General features: G+C 39.2%; 1 pseudogene across 1 annotated transcript in view; it reads right to left on the reverse strand.

Annotated features, from left to right (window-relative positions):
- The window catches only part of LOC113430925 (fructosamine-3-kinase-like), a 179191-nt pseudogene that overhangs the window by 5591 nt on the left and 147016 nt on the right, over window positions 1-26584 (reverse strand). The window contains exon 3 of the transcript XR_015747384.1: window positions 1881-2060. The product of XR_015747384.1 is annotated as a fructosamine-3-kinase-like (transcript). The remainder of the gene's footprint in view (window positions 1-1880; window positions 2061-26584) is intronic.

Here is a 26584-nt window from a genome sequence, read left to right on the forward strand (position 1 = left end):
ATAAACATGAACTCAGAGCATACTGCTAAAGAATTTTCCAGTCTCCAGAGCATCTTTATTTCAAAAAATGTCTCTGACTCAAACAGGCATTCTTAGAAAATAAAAATGGTGGATAGCTGTAACCCATTTTTTTATTGGAAGTGTCCCACAAAAGGAAGCCAGGGCACTAAATTACATCTTTAGAAAACAATCTGGACCCATTAGGGTTTTTTTCTACATATAATATAGGGTTGTGATGTTTCCTCTGCTCTCACAACTCTTCCCCCTCCTCAACTGACCCTTGAAACTGCTTGCTAATTTGCTGGGAGGAAAGGGAACAAAGGGAGCTGCACCCCTGCCCCAGTGAGGAAGAAAATGGGTTCTGTGTGTCCTCAAAGGTCCCCTTCCTCCAATGAGGAAGAGAGTTTAGCGATCGATGATAAATGTGCACACCTCACAAGTAGCCCTATTCTGGCAGACACCCAAGTCATTCCTTTGTTCTTCCCTCACCAGCCATTAATAGATTTCGATTTTCAGCCTCAGGTCCAAAGCAGCCAATGGCCACTCACCATCATCTTGCTACCAGCCAGTTAGACACAGGGGTCAGAGGAAGATAGAACAGAGGCTCATTTTCCTTTGCACCATGCAGCCACTGGTTTCTGGGAAGTGCAGAAAGGAAATGCAGTTAGAAGGCATGGTGGTGCTAAAGTGGTCACAATTTTGCCAAATTTCAGTCACGTGTGAATCCTAGGTCTCAGATTTTGGGCGATTTCTGTAAATTAGCTCATCTGAGGTACATTGATTGAAACTATGTTGCTCTGTGTTGCAATGTTTAGCCCAATAGAGAATTACAAACTATCAAACAGACATAAGATGGTAGTATATAGATGGGATGAGGAGCAATCCTGAACTTGCCCTTTCGTAAAAGTGGATTTGTGACTTTCTATGAAAATACTGACAGCATGCTCTTATAACTTCTAATATGCACATCAACCCAAGGTTTTTCATCCCTGCAATAAGTTAATGGAAGAATTATCAATTCATCTTAATAAAATAGTAGAAAACATTTGTTAGCAGATGAATAAATTTGGATATACTGGGTTATCAACTAGAATATCCTTTGGGATGAGAACATGAAAAGGTAAGTAAATACTGTATATATTTAACCCACTGGACTCTCAGTGAATTAAAAGGAATACAAACACCATAAAAATGTGCAAAATCAGGGTTATTTGAAAAACTCCAAGTGCCAGTGATAACATTCTGTATAAGATAAAATGTATTTTTATATTTGCTTCATATATTTCTTTTCTTTTTTTCATGAAAAAATAACATTTGATTTTTTTTTATTGATTTGATTTCTTTGATTATTATGAGCTGCCCAGGGTTGTTGAGCCAGACAACATACAAGCTTATTTTTTTATGTAAATTCCCAGTACTTTGAAAGAATGACAAGGCAGGAGATAGGTTTCCATCACCATAAAAAAACATGTGCAGGTGCCAAAACTTAATCAAATGTTTGCTTAACTTTAATCGCATGAATTAATTGGCCAGCGAGACTCGGGAGATTCCACGAGGATTAGAGCAGAAGAGCTAATTAGATAATTAGTGCAAATTTCCAGGAATACTTCCGCTGATTTCGCGAACCAGATATTCCCCTCACCTCGCAAACATGCTGATCAAGCTGCGCAGGACATCGAAACGCCCCTTAAACGGAATTCGCTTCGCCCACCCTGTGCACTCTTATTGCGAGCGGTAAAAACGAAAGGGAGCAAAACAAACAGCTGTGTCACAAGGTATCTATCCCCGCCGCTACCAGCTGACTGCCCTCCCAGTCTCCGAGCCTTCCCAGCTACAGTATTTTAACTAGCTAACAGAGCTGTCACCACGGTATCGTTAACCTGGGGCTTATTGTGGCTTTTAACAAACACTCGTCCTCCGTCGATCTCGTCGGCTTGTCCTTGGCATATGTACCCTCCTCTTGAGCCACTCAAGAGTTTCAAAACGGTGGTTTTCGGTTCAGCTTTCAGCAGGTTTTCCCTGGTTGCTGAAAATGCCGCCCGCCCCTTTGGGATTCTTGCCTTCAGTCACAAGCGCACGCTCGTATTGCGGCTCTTTTAATCTCTGCGGCCAAACGTAAACTGAAACGCGAGGAATCATATAGCGTAACTTTGCGCGGCAGGGCGCGGACGGAGGACAGGGGGAACTCAGTTAGTGGGCGCTACAGGACTGACGGTCGCTGGGCAAGATAGCGCGGTTCTCGACCGAAGGAAAGCTGAATGACGTAGGTTTGAAAAACAAGTTAAAAAACGGCCATTCTTGCACTAAAAGGGACTCGTACGCCGCTAGCCAGAGGGAGTCGGAGGGCCCCTGGAAGCCCTCAGAGAGCGCTTGATCATTCTAGTTCGCTAATTCTAATTCGTTTTGGGTGGCGCTTTTTTTAGCTCCTCCCCCTTTTTATTTGAAGCTAGATCACACGATAATAGCCAGCTAGCTGCTAGACTTAGAATAACTTTATTGTCACTTTGAATGTACACTAATTGGCATACATTAAAATGGAATTTCGTTGCATACAGCTCTCAAAGGGGCACTACCTCCAAATACAACACATAAACATGACTAAATAAATGCAAAATTATACCTGCATATACCCACATATTATGACACAGAGAAACAACACAGTCTAGTTCGGATATATAAATGTACTGGGGGAAGCACATGTCAATTTAAAGTATGGAGAAAGTTTTAGAAAATAAAAGGGTTACAAGATGGACTATGATGTGAAAGATGCCGGTCTTAGAGGTTGTCTCTGAAATTTCCTACATCTAGAATTTGTAAAAGCTGAATTTGGTTTTATTGACTATCAGGCTAAAATATTTCCTTTTCAATATTCGAGTTATTAGAGATTATAGAATTGCTGTTACACAAGGGGACAAGTAATCAGAAGCCCCCACACTGGGCCTGGGTAGCTGGTTCTAGAGGTAACTTTAAAATAAAACTGCTCATTTATAATATACTTAAATATGATCCAGCAGTGTGCTGCAGCTGCCAAAAAAGCCAATGCAGTCCTAGGCTGCATTAACAGAGGGAGAGAATCAAGGTCACACAAAGTGCTAGTATCACTTTATAATGGCTTGGTAAGACCATATTTGATCACCCTGATATAAAAAAGATGCTGAAACTCTGGAAAGAGTGCAGAGAAGAGCAACAAAGAGGCTGCAGGCTAAAACATGAAGAATGTTTGCAGGAATGGTTATGTCTAGTAGTTTAACAAAAAGAAGGAACTAAAAAGGAATTGTATGTTTAGATTACTGCTTTCATGTATCTGGAAAACTGAAAATGACACAGCAGTAAATAAGTCTTTTTTTAAACTATGGCTTGTTAACAAGCTATTGGATCTTTACTATAGTGGATTGGTTAGCATAGTGTGTTACCTTAAAAACTAAGAAATCACATTAGGTCCAAATATTTTGTGGCTGGGCCAGCATCTAAAACCTGCACTGCAATTAAAACTATTGGTTGAAAGTTCAGGAACAGGACAACTATGTAATGGAAAAGGCTACCTAAATTGTATATTAGCCTTTGAGTAAGAAACCTCCTTTTAGCCTTTTCTGTGTTTTCATAGAATACATATTTCTTTGCAGGACCTGCCACGTACTGTGTAAACAGACCTTTAGATAATTCTTTATACTTGACACGGGAACATCCAACTTTGGGAACATCCAACTTTGGGAACATCCAACATCCAACTACCGTATTTGCCGGCGTATAAGACGACTGGGAGTATAAGACGAGCCCCCAACATTTCCACTCAAAATATAGAGTTTGTTATATACTCGCCGTATAAGACGACCCCCCACTTGGAGGCATGTTTTTCAGGGCAAAAAGTCATACGCCGGCAAATACGGTAAGTTGTAACACTTGGGGTATTCTGGATATAATTCTTGATTGATACCCCCGCCCCTTTCCCCCAAACTTACAAAGCCACCAAAATGCTTTAGAGAGGCAGCTTCGCCTTTCTCAGGCTGGCACTCAATTCCTCTCCCTTTCTTTGTGACACCGTTGAGCGATCTGCTTTTTTCAGGGGAAAATAAATAAATAAAAATAAAACTGGATGAAAAACAGTCGAGTTGTTTCTTAATATCTTTCCACCTCCCCAACCAATTTGTCTCCAAGGGTGCACCACACTGATTGCGACATTAATTATTTCAGAGAGAGAGGGTGGGGTGGGGGAGAAATCTTTGCTTCCTACTGTGGCTTTTTTCCTGCGCATCGTTTTTTCCCTTGGCTTTGTGGTTGTTACTTCTTACAGGGAGGGATAATGAAATACCCACGCTGGGAGAAAGCGGAAAGGATGTCTATTTTCCTGCTCACTAACTTTCCAGAAAGCGTCGAGTTCCTACCCCGAGACTTGCCAAAAGTCCAGTTCATTCATTTGCTACCTTTCTCCAATGAGATCCAGATCTGTTTCCACAACGCGCTTAGGATCTTATCTTATTATCTTATTATTATCTTATTAGCCTTGCTCGGTCCGTCCAAGAGAGAAGAAGGCAGACGGTTTTGCGCTCAGGGAGAAAGGAAAAGAGCCTCTCGCTCACGCTGCACACTGCCCCCCCCCTCCACCCCAGCAACGCTTAGGAAAAGAGTTACACAAGCATCCTTTCCAGAAGTGAATGGGGGGGGAGGATTCGGAGCAAAGGCTGAAACCGGGAAGAGAAAAATTCCCAAAGAAAATCGCACGAGCAGCATCCCATTCCTGGGAGAAAAACAAAAAACACGAACTCTTCCCGAAGCACAAAAGCAAGGATGGCGCTTTCTCAGCTTTGAGCTGCGTCGCTGCTCTCCCACCCCCTCCACTCGTCCCCACGTGCGGTGAAGTTTCTGCCACTGGGGGGTGGAGGGGATGGAAGGAGGTGAGGGATGGGGGCAAAGCCTGGAGCCTGCCTGTCCGCTCGCACGAGCGGAGTGGGTGGGTGGGTGGGTGGGTGGGTGGGGGAGGAGGAGGAGGAAGAGAGACTCGGCTGGGCTTGAAGGGGCTTCGCAAGTTGCGGAGCTCCGCCCCGTCGCTCTTGCACCGAGTGACAACAACGTATTTGCCGGCGTATAAGACGACCTTTGTTATATACTCGCCGTATAAGACGACCCCCCCACTTGGAGGCATGTTTTTCAGGGCAAAAAAGTCGTCTTATACGCTGGCAAATACGGTACCTTTTGAGGCTTTCCCTCCTTATGGAGGGTGTCAGTGATGGTTTTCTGCACAACTGTCAGGTCAGCAGTCTTTCCCATGATTGTGATTCCTACTGAACCAGACAGAGAGACCATTTAAAGGCTCAGGAACCCTTTGCAGGTGTTATGGCTTAATTAGCTGATTAGAGTGGGACACTTTGAGCCTAGAATATTGAACCTGTTCACAATATTCTAATTTTCTGAGATTGTGGATTTGGGGTTTTCATGAGCTGTAAGCCATAACTCAATTATGACATATCATGGCTTGAACTATCTTGCTTTGCATGTAATGAGTCTATCTCATATATTAGGTTCACCTTTTAAGTTGCATTACTGAAATAAATGAACTTTTGCATGATATTCTAATTTTTTGAGTTTCACCTGTATAATTTATAGTACAGATTTCATGCATTATACAATATCTCTTAATGATTTCAACTGTGTTAACGAAACATTTTTAATTTAAAGCTCAACAGGGATACGTGGGTTTTGATTAGAAAATGGATATAAAACGTAACACTATAAATTCCTAATGAGGTATTAAAATATATCAGTTTTATGATAGTTCAGATTTTTTATGCATATATGCCTGCATTTCTGTACCTGTACCTTATTTCTTCTCTGTATCACCTATTTCTTACTTTCTTTCAACAGGTATAATAATAATATGTCAGAAAAAATGACCTGAGGACTTAGATATCTATTTTCATTCCTGGCCAGCAGAAGCATATGAGCAAAAATTATGATGTTTTGAATACTCTATTATGTCTTGCAAAGGGAGAAAAAAAAATATTGTATTGTATAGATACATATTTTCTTGTAATACTCTATAGAAGCAAAAGTTGGATTTTGAAGAAGCAGGATAAAAAGGATTTTTACTTTTGAACTTTGGTTTTAGAGGAGGTTACCAAGAACACAGCACTACCACCACCCAAAAAATCTACCCCCAAATGACTCAAGACCAATGATACTTAACAATAATAGATAAAAAGCATTTTTGGTATCCTTATGCTTGTGTGTATCTACGTGTGCCTTTCAATCATGTTGACTCCTGGCAATTATCTGCACAAGTCCCTGCAAAGTTTTCAGAAGTGGTTGCCATTGCCTGCTTCCTAAGTCTGAGGAAAAGTGACTGACCCAAAGTCACCTTCATGCTTAAGGTGGGACTAGAATTCATGGCCTCCCAATTTCTAGTCTGGTGCCTCAACCACCACACCAAACTAGCTCTCACTTGGCATCTAGTTAATTTAAATTTAAGCTATATTGTAGCTAGCATTAAAAACAAAGTCTTCCACACTTCACTATAATTTATCTGAGGCAACCATATCCAAAATCCAGATAGACCTTGATCTTCTCATATTTGCCTTATCAGAAGTCCCTGATACGTTTGCTGCTGCAGAGTATTCATTTTTGCATGGAATGAACCTCTCTTATGAGACAAATGGACTTTAAGATTTGTTAGCAAAAACGTGTCAAGTATAAAGAATTATCTAAAGGTCTGTTTACACAGTACGTGGCAGGTCCTGCAAAGAAATATGTATTCTATGAAAACACAGAAAAGGCTAAAAGGAGGTTTCTTACTCAAAGGCTAATATACAATTTAGGTAGCCTTTTCCATTACATAGTTGTCCTGTTCCTGAACTTTCAACCAATAGTTTTAATTGCAGTGCAAGTTTTAGATGCTGGCCCAGCCACAAAATATTTGGAGCTAATGTGATTTCTTAGTTTTTAAGGTAACACACTATGCTAACCAATCCACTATAGTAAAGATCCAATAGCTTGTTAACAAGCCATAGTTTTAAAAAAGACTTATTTACTGCTGTGTCATTTTCAGTTTTCCAGATACATGAAAGCAGTAATCTAAACATACAATTCCTTTTTAGTTGCGTGGGTATATGTGTTTCTTCTTCATCCTAAAAAATGGTATAGTTTTAAGGGACATTAAGATACTTTTCCTCTAGAAATGCAGTTTTATGCATCTCTGCTTAGAAGCAAGTGTGACTAAACAAGAGAGCTACTTTGGTGTAATGGTTAAGTCATCAGGTTACAAGAGACCAGAGGTGGTATTCAACAGGTTCTGAACAGTTCTGGAGAACCGGTAGTGGAAATTTGAGTAGTTTGGAGAGCCGGCAAATACCACCTCTCACTGGAGATTTTACAGTATCTTTCCCCTGCCCTGCCCACCAAGCCATGCCCACAGAATCGGTAGTAAAAAAAAAATTGAACCCTGCCACTGCAAGAGACCGTGAGACCATGAGCTCTAGTCCTATACAAAGCCAGATGGGTGGTCTTGTCCTAGTCATTCTCAGCCATAGGAAAGGGGCAAGGGCAAACCACTGGCAAGAAAATTGTGAGGTCTCCAGGAATCAGACACAACTGAATGGAAGGAGAAAACAAAGTACAACTAAGCTCAATGGGATTTGCTCTCAGGTGAGTGCAGACAAGGCTGCTCCTCCATATCTTAACCCAAGTGATGTTTCCAAACGTCATTCCTTTTCCTCAATAATCCCTGTGACTCCTAGGCTTGGTCTTCTGTCTCTAACTGTTGCCAGAGTCTTTAGTGACTGAGACATTGGGGCATATAGGGACGGGATTTCTGTTTTAAAGGGACGTCTAGACTTCTCTCTCCAGACACATTCCTTCAGTTTTCCTCCCACTCTGGATTAGGCAGTGTTATCATTAGTACACTGGAGCCCTTTCAAGATCAATAAAAACCACAATGAAATCTGCACTGCGTGTGCCTACGTGCTCCTAATACTAAAGTGCTTGATGAGTTCTTCAGCGTTCTACTTGTGAGAAGAACATGCTACAGAGTTGCTAGTTTATTTTAAAACATGCTGCGTAAATGCCTAGTTTTTCTGGAAACCAGTTTTAGCAGAGTATGCATTCAGACAGGCAAATTATGCACCCTTTTCACACATTAAAGTTAAGCAGGTAAACCATTTTAGCAAGGTAAATCTGCTAAAATCTTGTCGTCTAATGTAGTCTTTCTTAAGGTACTGCTTCTCCCTACCAGCCTTATTTTGTAGTTTGTTATGGAAAGCTATATTCATAATAACACTGAGTGATGGTTTAATAATGAACACGCTTGCCTGAACTGTGTATGTACAAAATACTAAACTATCAGCTAGCCAAGAACATATTAGCTTAGTATATTGGGTGAACCCAGCATAAAAGATTATCTAAAAATCCTTGGCAGTGAATTAGACTGGACTAGAAATAATTCAATTTTGTTTACAATCTGGATGGGATAAGACATGCTCAGATTAAATCTTTCCAAGAATGGAGCCACTTGTCATCAGTAAACATGTCAGTAATCCAATGACATCAATCTCAGTAGTTAATCTGGGCTGATCCAGCTCTCCTCCCCAAAAAAGAGGGGGTTCACAACTTGGAGATCCTCCTGGATTCCTGGCTTCTGCATAAGCCAGGAGGGTGCTTTACTCAGTTTTGGCTGATGTATCACTTAACCAGTCTACCTGGACCAGCATGCTCTGATATCACTGACTCACATTTTGATTGCTACCCAGTTAGTCTACCAACACATGTTTTATGTGAGTCTTGCTTGGGAAACAATCCAGAAATAGCAACTGGTCGAAAAGGCAATGAGTGCCATGGTCAGTCCTGCCAGGCTCAATCAACACCAATTTTAAAACTTCTGCATTAACTACCAAGGAGTGTCTGAGTTCAATTCGAAGTGCTGGTTATTACTTTTAAAGCCCTTTCTAATGCAGCAGCAAAATATATCAGATAACATCTTACCTGAACTGAATCTGCCAATCTGGTCTAGCAAAGCCTACAGGGCAAATCTTACTCCAAGAGAAGAATATGGAAGGTAGATTGGGTAATACTCAAAATTAGCATCTACCCTTTAAAGATATATGTGGTTCTTTGTTAACTTTTCAGAAGCAAAATCGTTCTATTTCAGCATCTTCTTGGGTCCAGTTAATTTGAGTTGTAATGCCAGTTATGGTTATTTACTTGGAAATGTAGATTTTTGTTTTATGATCAATTTTTTATTCTTGTATGACACCCAGAGTCCTTTAGAGTTAGGGCAAACTCTAAAAATAGTTAAATACATACATAAATATTCATTTATAATAAGTCTCACTGAATTTTGTGTCTCTGGTGTATATTGGATTGAGAGCTTACCAAAGTTGGCTGCCTAGCTATACCAAAATGTTTTAAATAAATAAAATTAAATCATTTATTTGCTGTTTGTGTTTATGCAATAACCCTGTAACATAAATCTTAGCTGAAAATATCACTGCTTCCATGTTAAAATAAAAAAGAGTGGAATATTTGAATATATTACATTTAAAAATAGAACGTGAAAAGACATCATGAGACTCATCTGCACATATCCTTGTTACCACTATTACACCATGTTTCATATTCATCACTTTCTCTTGTTATATACATTATTCATGGTTTTAGAACTATTTGCAGTGGCAAAATTCTTAACTTGTGCTAATAAGTTAAGGAAGCAATTTGATGTGAATTCATAAAGGAATGTTGAGATTGATTAAGAAAGTCATATATTTTTTAGATTTTAATATATTGTAATTTGTTGTCATCTGTAGATTGTTTCAATAAACAAACTATATATATGTTAAAGATGTTTGCCAATCAAGATAGTAAGTTCAAATAGGAAAATAACCAAACCCAGATCCAATAGTGCTACTACTACTTTTGCTAATGCAGTCTCCATACTATTTCTGGTACTTCTTTTCCCTTATGTTTGTAAAAAGGCCATGGTATAGTAAGCCAATTTTTCAAATGTACAATACGGAGAACTTATCAATCACAGCCTAATCACAAAATCTCAAATTTCTGCCTGCAGAATTTGATAATGGCAAAAAAAAAGTCCACAGAATTTGCCATTGCAAAAGTTAAACATGTTTTCCCCTGCAAGATTTTGTAGGGATTGGACAATTATATTTTGCTTTTAGCAATAACAATTGCACTTAGACTTATATACCACTTCATAGTGCTTTACAGCCCTCTCTAAGCGGTTTACAGAGTCAGCATATTGCCCCCAACAATCTGGGTCCTCATTTTACCAACCTCGGAAGGATGGAAGCAGAGGTAGGCTGCACATAATGTAACAACCAGTTCACTAGTGCAGAACTGAAAATGTGAGCATGTGTGCACACACTTGCTTCGTGTGACTGCCAATACACAGAGATTTTATACACGCGGCAGCCGCGGTGAGTAGAGCGGGTGAGGCATGAAAATCAGCTGGGCTGCATGGGTGGGTTGAGCGAGCCAGAGAGTGAGATATACAAGACGGGATAGCACTGGGGCGGGTGGTCAAAACTACTGGTATGGGCGAACCAGTCCCACCACTGGATGGAAGGCTGAGTCAGCCTTGAGCCAGTGAGAATTGAATTGTTGGCACTCGGCAGAATTATTCTGCAATATTACATTCTAACCACTGTGCCACCACACAGGATTGACTTTCCGGGTTGCTAGAAAGGATAGAATTTGTATGCATCTGACATGCTGATATACTGGCTGAAAGGAGAAAGGTGCAAAATGAAAGTATTTTTTACTTTCTATTGTAGATATCTATGCAAACCGTCTTCAGCTACTCCCAGTTACTTGATTTGGCCATAATAGCAAGCCAAGCAATTACAGTACTCATTGTGGCATAACTGATAATATAGTCATTGTCCTAGAAGCAGCCGAAATGTCCAGATTCTCCTAACATGTCAATAAAAAGACAGGTAGGGCATTTTAGCTATTCTATTGGCTCAGCTGAAACTAAAGATGTATCCTTCTCCTGCTTTTGAACTACAGAATTTTTTTTTTTTGGACAAGGGGAAAAAACCCAACGATAATCCACCAGACTGTGTCTTTCCATGTCAACCAAAGCTAGCATTGCTTAAATTCTGATATTGGCAAGCAGCCTTACATTCCCCAGTCTGAATCCTAACCACGTCAGGGACAAATCTAGAAATAGGCATTTCTGTTTGGAAGGGAAATATGTGAAACTCAAAATAATCTTTCAAAAGTGGATGGACGCGGAGACAGCATCTGATTTCAAAACATCACCCTGCCAAGCACACAGAGTGAAGGGTATCAACCCCTCGTCTTCCCAATTCTGACTTAGCCCATTTACTTTTGTTCATAACAACAACTGAGATTCTAGATAACCCACTCAACACAGTTTTCCTTGGAAAACATGACTGTCTCCAACATGCCAGGGCTCTTTTTCCTTTCCCAAATTGGAAACTGAGGAATCTGAGTGTGAATCCAACATCCATGAGTGTAAAAGAGCAAGACAAATCAAGGCAGTCCATGCCAGAGCAATATGGATGATGGAAACTGTTTGTGTAGCAGCCAGTCATCATAAAAACAAAGCAACAAACTGATCTCTCAAATAGCTGTGCCATTAGGCTTCACAGGGCAGATTTTTCACTTGGCAATAAAACAATTGCTTCATAGTTTTGCTGTGATGATTCTGTTATCACCTGGTCACCTGGTGACATCACCTGGTGCTTGACTCATTAAGACAAGTTAGAAAACTGAAAACATGTAAACCCCACATTGGTTTTGTATCCTAACAAACTACAACCTGTCCAAACTGGATGTCCTAAACTATCTTCTTTCTTTTCCTCAGTGGCCTTCCTTTCACAAAAAGGAGCAGGGTAAACACAAGAATCTGACTGAGTCTATACACCATACAAAACCATTGTGTGGCTTGCTTATTTATTTTTATTTTTATTTATTTTATTTTGTCAAGTGATTATAAGATAACAGGTATAAGTATAAAACATAGTTATGAATCCATGAAATGGATACCTATAAGAAAAATAAAAAGAAACAATAGGAGAGGGAAGGTAGGCACGTTGGTGCGCTTATGCATGCCCCCTACAGACCTCTTAGGAAAGGGGTGAGGTCAACAGTAGAAAGTCTAAGGTTAAAGTTTTTGGGGTTTGGGGAAGAAACCACAGAGTCAGGTAGAGTATTCCAGACGTTGACCACTCTGTTGCTGAAGTCATATTTCCTGCAATCAAGTTTGGTGCAGTTTACCTTGAGTTTGTATCTATTGTTTGCTCTTGTATTGTTATGGCTGAAGTGGAAGTATTCATTGATAGGTAGGACATTGCAATATACAATTTTATGTACTATACTTAGATTGGACCGAAGGCGGCGTAGTTCTAGGTTTTCTAGGTCTAGAATTTCAAGTCTGGTGGCATAAGGTATTCTGCAATGAGTAGAGGAGTGGAGAACTCTTCTTGTGAAATATTTCTGGACTTTCTCAACTGTATTAATATCAGATATGTAATGTGAGTTCCAGACTGATGAGCTGTATTCAAATATTAGTCTAGCAAATGTTTTGTATGCTGTAGTTAGTAGTGTGATATTACCAGAGAAAAAGCTATGCAGGATTAGGTTAACAACTCTTAATGCCTTTTTGGCTATGTAGTTACAGTGGGCTCTATCACTTAGATCATTAGAGATGAGTACTCCAAGGTCCTTGACAGAGTTTGGATCTGTGCTGTCCCAGCCAGTCTATGGGAATTGGATAGTTACTTAGGAATTATGAGCTGTCCCCTTAAGGGAATGCATCATGGTAAATGTAGTTAAAGGTATCCTGGGAAATGTAGTTCATGTCATGTGGCCACATCTGTAATCCCGATTGGTCACTAATTTGACCCTCGATGGGTTGGGGGAGTTTTACTCACTTTTGCCTGAACTCCCTAACTCATGGCAGCTGCTTTCTATCGCTATGAGATGAGTTAGGAGATAACCATCTTTTACCTACAAGGCAGATATACAAAGGATTGGTCATTAAAGAAGAACTTCGTCACAAATGTGAGTTATGAGGATACCTGATGAACCAATAAATGTACTTTGTTATGGACGTCTTGTTGAGTTTATCTATCTGCATCTGCACAGCTTAAAAATCCACTACTGTGCAGAAGACAGAAAAGGATCATCAACAAGGTCTTGACTATTCAGCTTGTATTTTATTTTCTGATTTTTTTTGCCAACATGTAAGACAGAACATTTATTTGTTGAGATTTGAAGTTGCCATTTGCTTGGTGATGGTTTAGCATGAGCCATTGACTGGGTTAGTGTTATGATTACATACCATAAACCCTGATTTGATACATGGTTCCCAAGTGCATTAAATGATTTATTGTATGGTTAACATATTTCCACACCCAGAAACAGGATCTGTATTCATCACAATGGTCAAATGCAGTGCTTTTCTGGAAAGCTGATTCTAGATTCAGAGTCTCTACTTAATATTTTAAGAATATTTTAAGTCCTAAATTGATTATCTAAACTGCTGGGGGGAAATGAACCGTAAAGAAAGTCCCTGAATTGTCAATTCAAAGATAACTTTTATATTATAATTCCTTTTTGGACTGTTAAGTATATCCCTACGACTTCCTTTAAATGCCTCCTTTAAATTTTAAACCAGAATAAGGAACAATTCTAAGGATCTTTTCCCCTTTTCCCTGAAAAAAAAAATGTTTTCCATATCAAGCTCATCATGTCAAGTGAGGCTGTGCACAGAGGTTGGTCCAAAAATGCAAGCCAGAACCTTAAAGTAAGATATTTTCTGTTTCCTTCATTAATGAATTGGTTGGTATTAATATGAATTAAGGCTTTTGCTTGGCTTTATCTTTAAAAAGTGTACTATACCTCTTCTCCGCAGAATTGAACGTGCCTGTTTATAATGTTACCTGTTAGAGTAATATTGTGTAAGGTGTATGAAATTGTAATAGGCAATCTTTTTTTTACAGACCTCTTAGGAATGGGGTGAGGTCAATAGTGGATAGTTTAAGGTTAAAGGGGGGTGGTGTTAGAGAATGTAACAACAATGTCAGGTAGAGCATTCCAGGCATTGACCACTCTGTTGCTGAAGTCGTACTTTCTTCAATCAAGCTTGGAGTGGTTTACATTGAGTTTGTATCTGTTGTTGCTCTTGTATTGTTGTGGTTGAAGCTGAAGTAGTCATTGACTGGTAGAACACTGTAGCTGATAATTTTGTGTACTATGCTTAAGTCCAACCGTAGGCAACATAGTTCTCCTCCAAAGTTTCCTAGAATTATAGTTTGGGAAAATGCAAAATGTGAAGCTTTCCCTCTCATAGCCCTACAATTCTCAGGGTTCCCTAGGGAGTAAGAACAGCTGTTAAACTATTTTATATCCGCAGATTTGTGTTTTGCTTCAGTCCCATAAAGAGAGCTTGCATTCTGTGAAATCCCTTCCCTTTCTACACTGATGCTGCCTGAATGTGTAGCTGTCCTCCAGGTGGCAGCATTTACTATCTGTTGAGTACTGAACATTGTAGCTCTGAAAATTAAACTCTTGGTTTAACTGCCAGTAGTTACAATTCACCTGTACTAGCTTTGGAGAACAAGCAAAAGTTGAAAGGGGCAAAAAGATTGTAACTAGTAGTAGGGGAAATGAAACTTAATCATGATACTATTTATGAGACAAGGACATTAATTCTTCTGATTTGTAGCCTAACTTTAAGTATTTCCATGTTTGCAGAGTAAGATATGGGCTGCAAAAAACTGGCTGACTACCAAGTGGCAGCAGTGGGTTAAAATGTTTGGTACTGTATTTCTCTTTGCTGTTGTCTGGATTTTTGCAGTCCAGATCTGGTGGCCATATTAATGACATTATTGAGTAATAGGAATTTAATTCCCCCCAAATAAAAAAATATTTTTCATATGGAAAGACCATAAGAGACTTAGGAAAGAAATGCTGCCTAGGGTATGATCCAGAGGTGATATTCAGCAGGTTCTGACCAGTTCTGGAGAACCGGTAGCGGAAATTTTGAGTAGTTTGGAGAACCATCAAATACCACCTCTGACTGGCCCCGCCCCTATCTATTCTCTGCCTCCCGAGTCCCAGCTGATCGGTTGGGTCTTCTTTTGTTGCCCTGCACAGGAGAATGGATCTGGAAAGCAGGTTAGTGGGGTGGGGAGGGAATAGGATTTTGCAGTAACCTTCCCCCAGGACTGGGGAGGGAATGGGGATTTTACAGTATCCTTCCCCTGCCACGCCCATCAAGCCATGCCCACAGAACCGGTAGTAAAAAAAATTGAATGCCACCACTAATATGATCAGATAAGAGCCTGGATAGTGAGCTGACAAGAAGACCTTCCTTAGTTCCTCAGGCTGTAAAGGGGAAGGAGAATTGTACTTGCAAGATATTTTAATGTAGTTTTGCAATAAAGTTGAATTAGCTGATCTGGTCATGTTTTCTTCCCTGATAAGGTCAACAGGGAAATCCTTGTTGTTGAATTTTGTGTACTACATTTACGTATTGTGAAATATAAAATTTAAATATAAGATAGTCAACAAAAACAAAGCTACAAAGCAGGAGAGTTAAATTTAAATTCTACAGGAAATTAGGTTTTAGGGAAATTGTGAATGTATAAGCATTAGAAGAAAACAACGCAGGGTTAAATATTAGCCTAAGTCATAAAACAAGCATGTAGAAATTGCAAGTAGAAAAAAGGAAGACCCTGGATGCAGGCAAGCTTCCTTAGTTTCTTGCTTGGAAGGATTCTTGGGGATATTTCGGTAACTGATCCATGTTAACATAACCGCACGATATCTCAGAGATGCTTAAGGCTTTAACCCTATGCTCATTTTCTGATGACCAAGGAGTCATATTCCTATAGACATAGTAGTGTCATACTTCATCAAAATAGATAGCAGCATCTAGCTAACCTTGATTGACCTCAGAATAACTGAACAGGGTTTGATTCAGGGGTGGGATTCTACCAGTTCGCACCTACTTGCTAGAACTGGTTGTTAACATTCTAAGCAGTTCAGAGAACCGGTTGTTAGAAGAAATTACTGGCCTAATCCTGTAAGGAAGGCAAGAAGGAAACAGTCTGGTGTTGCTCACAGAAACTGCCTCTCTGTTAACCCTTATTACATTCTTGGCAGGACTGGACTTCCTGTCTCAGGAACGTCTCTGGAGTTTTTTCCCCCTCCTTTGCTGGTGGAGTGGAGTGACCATTCAAAGTTGCAATGGCACTGAAAAAAGTGACTTATGACCATTTTTCACACTTACGACTGTTGCAGCATCCCCACAGTCATGAGAGGCCAGGCGAGGAGATGCGTGCCTCGATGTGAGTGATATTTAGTTGGCCACGCCCAGCCAATAACATGACCACCAAGCCACGCCCACCAACTAAGCCATGCCCACAGAACTGGTTGTTAAAAAATTTGATTCCCACCCCTGGTTTGATTGGGTTAAAACCTGAATAAAAAGAGTCCCGCAGAAAACCTCTGAGCTGTAGGCTAGACTGAGAAGTCAAAGGAAATAAAAAATAAAAAAATGCCAAATGATGCATATCACTGCCAAGAAGACTGTACGGAAGTATCCATGTAGTCACCTGGAGCTGGGCCTTTACTTTTATCTCATATCCCAAATTACATTAGAAGTGTCTCCTGGCTACGTGTTGTCTAACACAAAGTGCTGATGTCACATAATGCAGGTCCAAAGCCTTACTTTTAAAACGCAAAAGCTGATCCTTGCTAGTACATTCAGTTTTCCGTAATTATTCAGTAGATTAGTTGGGTCAAAATCCCTGGCTCCATTTCTGCCCCTTCCTCAAATATTTAACTTACTACTCTATCAGGCCTGACTTCTTTTTTTAAAAAAAGATTGCAAACACGGAATGGATCAGCTTATCTCTTCAGCAGCTGTAAGCTTTAGAATGTACCTTATTGCTAGCCACAAGCCTGCTACAATAAAAAGAAAATGCAGTGTTCTAATGGTGAAGTGGGACTTTTATGTAAAGTCAGGAGGAAATCGCCAATGACCTCAGACCTGATTTATTCTCAAGGCATCTAATTGATGCTAAATTATGGTTGACAAACCATTATAGCTAGGTTCAAATAGCATACCTAGCCAATATGCTCTTAAGACAAATCACATTATAATTGAATGCGCTACAGGTCGTTCTCCACTTATGACCACAACTGAGCCCAAATTTCTGTTGCTAAGTAAGAATTCAGTGAATTTTCCCCCATTTTATGACCTTCCTTGCCGCAGTTGTTAAGTGAATTGCTGCAGTTGTTAAGTTAGCAACGTAATTGTTCAGTGAATCTGATTTCCCTGTTGACTTTGCTTGTCAGAAGTCTGCAAAAGATGACCACATGACTTCAAGACTGTCAGTAATAGGAGTCAGTTGCCAAGTGTCTGAATTTTGATCATGTGGACATGGGAATGCTGCAGTGGTCGTTAAGTGTGAAAAAATGATCATAAGTCACTTTTTTCAGTGCCATTGTAACTTTGAACGGTAACTAAGTGAGGAGTATTTATATACTAACCCATGGTAAGAGATGGTAAGGCATCATGGCTTTTGCAGATACTGATGAATATATTGCTACTGTCCTTTCCTTTTCCTTTAGTCCTTTTCTCTCTTATGATTCCAATATTCTTTTTCCATACCTTCATTTAATAGAAATAATAATTCAAAGTCCTATAATTAGTTGGCTTGTGATTTGGTCCTGGTTCAAAAGGAAACAGATTACTATTAATATCAAAAGACTTACAACATAAAGCATTAGATCATTGCCTCCTTAAACAACTTAGAAAACAGAATGAAAGTGTATTAGGCATCAAAACAAAAACACTGAATGTTAACTAAATTATTAATGGTGAGATGTTTTAAGTGAAGACACACAATTTATAAGGTCATATTTAGTCAGGATCCAGAAATCTGGGACCAGGAACAAAATCTGACTTTACATCTTGACCTCATCTCAAGAGTACAGCAACATAGATAGCATCTGGCAATCAAGAAAAGATACATCTTCAAAGTATATTTTTATTTGAAATATAACTAGCTCCAGTGTGTTAAGTACTGTAACCTTCCATAGCCTAGTTTCAGAAATATATTTTTGTAGAATGGTGTAACTGCTAAGCCTAATTTCCTAGCTAAAACAAAATCTTTCAATCTAATTCATCTCTCAGTAGACAGTATTTTCTAGTTGTCAGCTAATGCGTTTCTTAATTTTGAAGTTCTCAGCAGATGGCAGTACCTGGTTAATCCTACCCATCACATGCTAGCAGGCAGAAGGGTGCAGAATGGAGGGCCAGAGGCCCATTGGCTAGGGTGAATGGCTGAGGCGGGGGGGCAGCGGAGGAGGAAAGCTGGCTGTAAATGGCTGAGGTGGGAGGACGGAGGCGAAGGAGGTGCGGCCAAGGATGGGAGCCTGCAGGTCCCATTCTGGAGCTCAAAGGCTAAGGACAGCTGGACCTGCCAGGCTAATTAGTATTTGGATTAAGGACTATTTCAAAATGTTGGGGAATGCTGTTTTGGTCTAAGTTGTGTAATTTTTAATTATGTTTTTAATTCATGTGTTTGACTTATTGCATGCTGCCTCTTCTTGGAGCCGGGCAGCCTTAACAAATCCAATTAATTACTGCCATGGTGATGAATAACATTAAGCTTTTGTAGCTGTGAACTGATAGGGAGAGAAAGTCTACTATGAAGCTAATTTTCCTGAAAAATAAGATGAGATTATTGGAATATGTTTGTGCTGTGGTAGGGAGACACAAGCATGAGCCCTAAACTTACCAGTGTGTGATCTGCCTAGACAATGGAATAATACAGGTTCCTTCATATTCCTGATACCAACTTCATCCCCCAAAATCCTATCCAAATATGCTGTCTGTGATATATAAGATTAGATACCAACTGGGACAGGTCCATCCAAATAATGAATTACATAAAATCCTGAGCCTCTTTACTTAACAGAAATCCCACGAGACAAGGAGCATGAAATAATCCCATGCCATCTCTGAGATCACCTCAGCTCAGGAAATAAACATGTCAAACTTCATACTATAGTGATATCAATACCTATATTGCCCTGGCCACTCACTATCACCAACACACATTCAAAACTGATAGATTGCGAGATGCAGCATATTGTGAATAAGGCAGAATTTCCATAGACCACAGCCCTGCACCACAACTTGTCTCCAGAAGTTGTAGATGTTCTAACGTTGGAGATTTTTAAAAAGAGATTTTTGGACAACCATTTGTCTGAAATGATATAGGGTATCTTGCTTGAGCATGGAGTTGGACTAGAAAACCTCCAAAGTCCCTTCCAACTCTGTTATTCCTCATCTGCTGGTCTTTGCCTTCTGAACAACATCACAACATAATGAACAACTCTGGCAGAAATGAAAGTCAAGTCAGTGCATTCCTCTGGGATGAAGTCCTTGAAATAATGTTTACTAGCAGCCACTCTAGCATTAAAGAGCAGGACTTTCAAATTGAAGGAACCACCATTGCTGTCAACTTAGTTAGGTCACCACCCTTCAGCCTCCAACCATGTATTGCTCTGCCATCAACATTTAATCATTTTCCATGTATTTCTCTCTACCCTGATACCTCTCTTAACACCACAACACTTCTCCTCTGTTTACTGTTCCTAGTGTCCAAACTTGCTTATAAGTGATATAACTTTAGTTCAAAGGGCTCTAGAAGCCCCCCCCCCCCCCCCCCCCCCCCCCCCCCCCCCCCCCCCCCCCCCCCCCCCCCCCCCCCCCCCCCCCCCCCCCCCCCCCCCCCCCCCCCCCCCCCCCCCCCCCCCCCCCCCCCCCCCCCCCCCCCCCCCCCCCCCCCCTTCTGAGCTGGCTCTCCTTTCCTTCCACCAGAGACTCCCCCAGCCTTTGCTGCTGAGGACCCCAGTAGCCACCAGGGTTATTTGTATATTCACTGTAAATGTAATTAATCCAATTTTTAAAGCGCATGAATGGAACTCACTCTGAATTTATTAATGTTAAATTTCAAAAATTGTCTCCAATACAAATAAAGCTGTTATTTTCTTCTCCCTCCTTTGATTCATCCTTATGTTCCCTTTCCTTCTAGCCATCAAGCTAGCTATGGCTTAATAACTGTTCCAAGCACCAACTAGAAGTGTCTTCACTGAAACTCTCAGCATATAACCAAAAACAAGAAAAGAAAAGGGTATTTGGTCCAGATATTTCTGAGGGCCTCTGAAATTTTCCTTATGGACCTTTTATGCCTGATTTACTCCTTTTCTGCTCTTCAGTAATTTGTACTTATCCCAAATATAGGTCTCTCCAGCCATTACTCTATTTACTGTAATTTTTGTTCAGACACAACCAAAGACTCCCACCCTGTCTGGAAGCCTCGGTAAGGGGAGAAAAAATAATGAAAAACACAGGCTAGAATAAGACTAAACTATTCTAATCTGCTTTTCATTTTTCCTCAAAATTGGGTCTTTTCCCAAGTGGCTAACTCTCTGGAGCCACAGGGAGTGTGAACCTGTCTTCATATATATTAGAAGTTTGGTTTATTAACTTTTAGATGGACATTTTTCCTAATCATGAGACAGCTTGACATTGTACTTGATTGTTCAAAATAAATGTTTGCACGTTCCTTGTTGTGAGCTTGGGAGATGTGCTGTCTTTCTATTATATAGGAACTCATGTAATCACTGAATTCTGTGAGGAGATTTGTGAACATGAGACTTTCCACATACCTGTAGCAACTGCTTCCTGGAATAATAAGCAGTTCCTTGTCTATTGTACCAGTAGTTATTTTTTAAAGTGATTATTCCTTAATTGAAACATTCCCAAGGAAGAAACAGTCAGTTTGGCTAGACAAAGATGAGATTGTTTTGTAGCTTAATATCCACAATATTATACCAGTATGTATGTATGTATGTATGTATGTATGTATGTATGTATGTATGTATGTATGTATATACTTTGGTACTTAAAGATAAAGTGTTCTTGCTCTTTACAAATATACAGGTAGTCCTCAACTTACAACAGTTCATTTAGTGACTGGTCAAAGTTACAACATCACTGAAAAAAGTGACTTATGACCTTTTTCACACTTAGGACCATTTCAGCATCCCCGTGGTCACATGGACAAAATTCAGATATTTGGCAACTGACTCATATTTATGTCAATTGCAGTGTCCCGGGGTCATGTGATCACCTTTTGTGACCTGACTAGCAAAGTAAAAGGGGAAGTCACATTCACTTAACAACCATGTTACTAACTTAATAACTACAATGATTCACTTAACAACTGTGGCAAGAAAGGTCATAAAATGGGACAAAACTCACATAACAAATGTCTCACTTAGCAACTTAAATTTTGGGCTCAATTGTGGTTGTAAGGCGAGAGCTACCTGTATTCAGTTTAAAAACTGGTTCAATATGAGAACAACAAATCCCATCAAAAATTGCATGGTGTTTGTCAGAGTAGGATGTTTTTTAAAAAAGGTTATTGCTTAAACATCAACAAGAAATTTTTTTTTAAGACAAAATGTATCTGACGCAATGTATCTGCAGTTTAGATATTTTGGACTGTAATTCTTGTAATTCTCAATAACATTGTCAAAGGCAATCCATGCAAAGATAAAATTAAAAGATTTAATCTAACACACCCATATTTCTTTCTGAAAGATATGTCTTCTATTCTAAGAGGTTAGACGCACAGAAATTGTTCATAAAACATGCCAAACACTATGTGCATTTCTGTCTACAACGATTCTTATAAAAATAAAATGAAATCATTTCAGCCTTAAGCTAGGCAAGGAAATATGTACCAGGTGGAATATACTGTTACCCATGTGTCTTTCCTTTACACTCAGCTTTTCCTTCCTCCCTTATTCTTATAAAGTACCATAACATATTACAATTACTTTTTGGAATGTACATTTTTTCTTCAAACTAAGCATTCAGTGTTTGTCTAAGGAACAAGGATTTCTGAAATTGGCTATTTTCTTGACATCCAGTTGTTTAATGTTTGTCAACTTAACTTTACATAAATTACACATTTCCTTATTATCAAGAAAAATACTTGGCTTTTAATATGTATAGACATCTTACTGTTCAAAAGTTCTCTATTTTCTGCTCTTGAAATTTAGAGTGTTAAAACTTGACACTCTAAATTTCAAGACATAAACTAGAAAGTTAAGAGATTTGATTTTGAAGGCAGTTGGACAATACTATGTTATCAAGATAAGTATTATCTTGATAACATAGATTATGCTTAGAATACTGTGCATTAGTTTACATTATTAAAGAAACAAACATCGTTTCTAACCTAAGCCTAATTTACTTTCATATGGTTGGTAAAAGTACAATAACATATTGCTGTGATCTGAGTTTATTTAAAAAGAGATACAGAATCATGGGAATTTTTTTTATTTGTTTTCAAGCATTTTCATTCTTCTTTCCCTTTGCCACCAAAGGTATTATCTAGCAATGCTAAATATTTACATTTTTCATTCTTCAGAAATATTCTGAAACAATCTAGGTTATTATATTACATTGGATACAACCTAAATAAGTATAAGATAGCTAACAGCTATTTTTTATAGCATGTATACATGTTGCCAAAATATATCCCATTACTAAGACCCCATCTTGGAAAACCCTGGGAATCACTTGACACCAATGAAAGGCCCCAAGGATTGTCCTCTCTATCTACCCATCAGTATTTGGTCCTGATTGCTACAGTTATCAGCCAGTTTTTCATTAAAAGGGTTGGAAGGATTTTTACCTACAGGAACAATCTTGTCTTCCCACAATTTTATCTCCAGGCATAGTACTATAATTTTAACAATGCCTTTTATGAGGCATACTTCTCTATATTATTTTTTGAGACACAGATTCCAAACAAAGCATTAAGGTTGCAGGGGGTCAAAGAATCATATGGATAAGCAAGGCTTGGATACCCCATTTTCATAAGACAGCTCTCTGGGAAATGGAAGATGACATTTTTATTTTATTTATTTGTTTATTTGTCAAAAGCTTACAATATAACAGAATAAACATAAGTTTAAATACAAAAAAATAGGAACTAATAATTGGGGACAATAGGACAGGGACGGTAGGCACGATTGTGTGCTTATGCACACCCCTTACAGACCTCTTAGGAATGGGGTGAGGTCAATAGAGGTTAGTTTGAAGGTAAAGGAGTGGGGGTTAGAGAATGTAACAATAGTCAGGTAGTGCATTCCAGGCATTGACCACTCTGTTGCTGAAATCGTACTTCCTGAAATCAAATTTGGAGTGGTTTACATTTAGTTTATATCTGTTGTGTGCTCTTGTGTTGTTGTTAAAGCTGAAATATTCATTAACTGGTAAGACGTTGTAACATATGATTTTATGTACTATGCTTAAGTCCAATCTTAGTCGGCGTAGTTCAAGATTGTCTAAGCCTAGAATCTCAAGTCTGGTGCTGTAGGGTATTCTGTTGCGAACAGAGGAGTGTAGTACTCTTCTGGTAAAATACTTCTGGACATGCTGAATTGTATTTATGTCTAATATACAGTGTGGATTCCAAACAGCAGAATTCAAGTATTGGTCTAGCAAACATTTTGAATGCCCTAGTTTGCAAAACAGTATTACCAGAGGAGAAGCTTTGTAAAATTAAATTTATAACTCTTAAAGCCTTTTTGGCAATACTGTTGCAGTGAGCTCTGGCACTTAGATCATTCGATATGAGAACTCCAAGGTCCTTGACAAATTGAGGGCCATCAACAAGATCATATCCGCCTAGCTTGTATCTGGTATATAGATTTTTTTTTACCAATGTGTAGGACAGACCATTTGTTGGTAGAGATTTGGAGTTGCCAATTGTTAGAACATTCAGACACACATAATCAAGGTCTGTTTGAAGGATGGTAACATTGACGGTGGTGTTGAATAGTTCATCATCAGCGAAGAGGACGTTAATAAGGTGATCACAAAGGTCATTTATTCTAAGGCTTCAGTTCATTTGCAACCTGGCCTACTGAAGTTACAGGATCAGCATACATGATCAGGATGGAGTCTTTTACCTCAGGACAAACCCATAGCATTCCTGCCATTATCCATGCTAATCTTGCAAGGAGGCTGGATGGTAAATCTAGTGAGCATGCAGGTTGATCCATGATCAGATTCATAACTTATATAATGCTGACTTCAATTACCTTGTTTGCACAATGTATTTGGCTGTAAACTTAAGTTAGTGAACACTTTATTTTTAATCCTCTGTCTACCATCTTTACTCTTGAGCACTCAAAATCTCTACATGGCCACCCTGAACCATTTTAACTTAGATGCTAAACCATCAAACATCCTAAACAGCTATCTAACATTTGAATAGTTTGGTAAATCCAAAGATAAAGAATTGTGTGCAGTTAACTTACTTGGCACTAACTGTACTACAACTAAGGTTTGTAAGAATGTCTTTTGGGAATGTAGCCTATATCAAAAAGTAGCCTATTTCGTATTTCATTCTGTGGCTGGGTTCATATCATGTGCTAAGCCATAAGGTAGTTTACAAGCTGGTGGCTTAGTATGCTATGTGGATCTCACAGTTTTGACTTATTCACAAGCCATTGCTAAGCAAATGTAACAGTATCTTTATTATGGTTTATTCTGCTTCTTCTCACCAGGTGTCATTGGCCCCTCTTTCCATTAAGTCCTATGAACTCTATTCCTTGTTTTCTGCCTGCAGACCTGATACATCAAAGCACCCTTGCATTTTAGCAAAACCATCTGCATAAAAAAAAAAAAAAAGATTGCTAATTTTTATATTGAACATTTCCGTTTTGTTTAAAGAAACAGAAACAATAAAGATAAAGCCAAACCCCTGGGTCACTAGTCTCGTGCTACCAGAAGAGAAGGGGGCTGCGTCTTGTTCCTTTTCAACTCTGCAGAAGAAAGACTTTTCCTATCAAGATATCTGAGGATTAAAGGCAAAGAAACCAGCTTTTGGAATATTCCACTGATGCTGCAAACACCCTTGCTAATAGTTATGTCTCGCTTTGTTACTTCATTTTAATAAATCATAAAATGACGACAGCTGCCAAATAAGGGATCTGGCCCCCAGCCTACAACTGACTTGAAGCTTTAAAATATACTATTTATGGTACTTGAGGTTTAAAGCTTCAATTTCTTGTATAAACCTTGCCTTCTCTACAAATTATGCCATGTGTGTATAAGCAGATTTATCTTGATTTCCAGAGGTGCTCCAGCCCTCCTACCCAGCAAAATTCACATTTGTATATGTTTTGAAAAAGCAATGAGGTGGCTATTTTGCTTTTTCATACAAATGGCCCTCTGCTGTCACACTGGAAGAAATAGGTTTCCTAATAATGTATATAAAACTGGGCTCGCTTCTCACTAGATAGGTCCTGCATAGTTGTCTTTCTGTTGCCTGATTTTTGGCGGGGAGAGGATGATATTTATAGACCCTAGCCAGGGGAAAAGGGGGAATTTTTGTGAGATACTAACTGCACAGTGAAAACATGTTGTCACTATAGGGTTCAAGGAATTGACCTGCATTTGGCCTTTCTCCCTAGGTCCTAAACATTTGGAAGAAACAGATTAGAGAATATTTAATTACAATTCAGTTGTCACTGGATAGAACGAAACAAGCTATAATACAGCCAGTTTAATCTAGTGGTTAAGGCACCAGACTAGAAAGTGGGAGACTATGAGTTCTAGTTCCACCTTAGCCATTTCTGCTGTGTTTATATTAGGACCAAAGCACATAGGTAGAGCAGGCAAACTGGATAGCAACATTATAAAATACTATTTTGAACATGAATTAAGAAGATGAGGCACCAGTCATATTCATGGTGGATTGGGAGCAAAAGAAGATGTTATCGTCTCCTCCTGCCCTCCAGAAACAATTGGTGACATATAACATATGGCAGCTTAGCAGAGCAGATATGCTCCAGTCTATAACTGCAGAACAACCAAAAAGTTACTTGGAAATGGGTTCAAACTTAAAAGAAGTACAGTTACTTCAACTGATCAAACATGCTGCCAGGGCAAAATTTCACACATTAGTGCATTAGTCATTGTTATTGTCCAGTCTTTTAAGTCACGTCTGACTCTTTGAGACCCTATGGACCAGAACAGTGTCTTCCACTGTCTCCCAGAATTTGTCCAAATTCACGTTCATTGCATTGATGACACTATATAATCATCTCATCCTCTGCCATTCTTCTTTCATCTTCAATATTTTCCAGCATCAGGGTCTTTTCCAATGAGTCATCTCTTCTCATTAGGTAGCCAAAGTACAAATTATCTAACTGCAAATCAAGCTGATTGAAAAAAAAGAGGAATTACCGTATATACTCGAGTATAAGTCGACCCGAATATAAGCCGAGGCACCTAATTTTACACAAAAAAACTGGGAAAACTTATTGACTCGAGTATAAGCCGAGGGTGGGAAATGCAGCAGCTACTGGTAAATTTCAAAAATAAAAATAATTAATTTGGGAAACGATCTCACTATCATGAAAGGTTTAATTGATTCACTAAGCCAAAAGAAGAAGATGATGATGACAGCGGGAGGCAGGAGTCACTCTCTTCCCCTCCCTCGAA

This window comes from Notechis scutatus, chromosome 2 (genome assembly GCF_049901735.1).
Source record: "Notechis scutatus isolate UNSWTSFEM ecotype Mainland chromosome 2, rNotScu1.2, whole genome shotgun sequence".
Lineage (NCBI taxonomy): Eukaryota > Metazoa > Chordata > Lepidosauria > Squamata > Elapidae > Notechis > Notechis scutatus.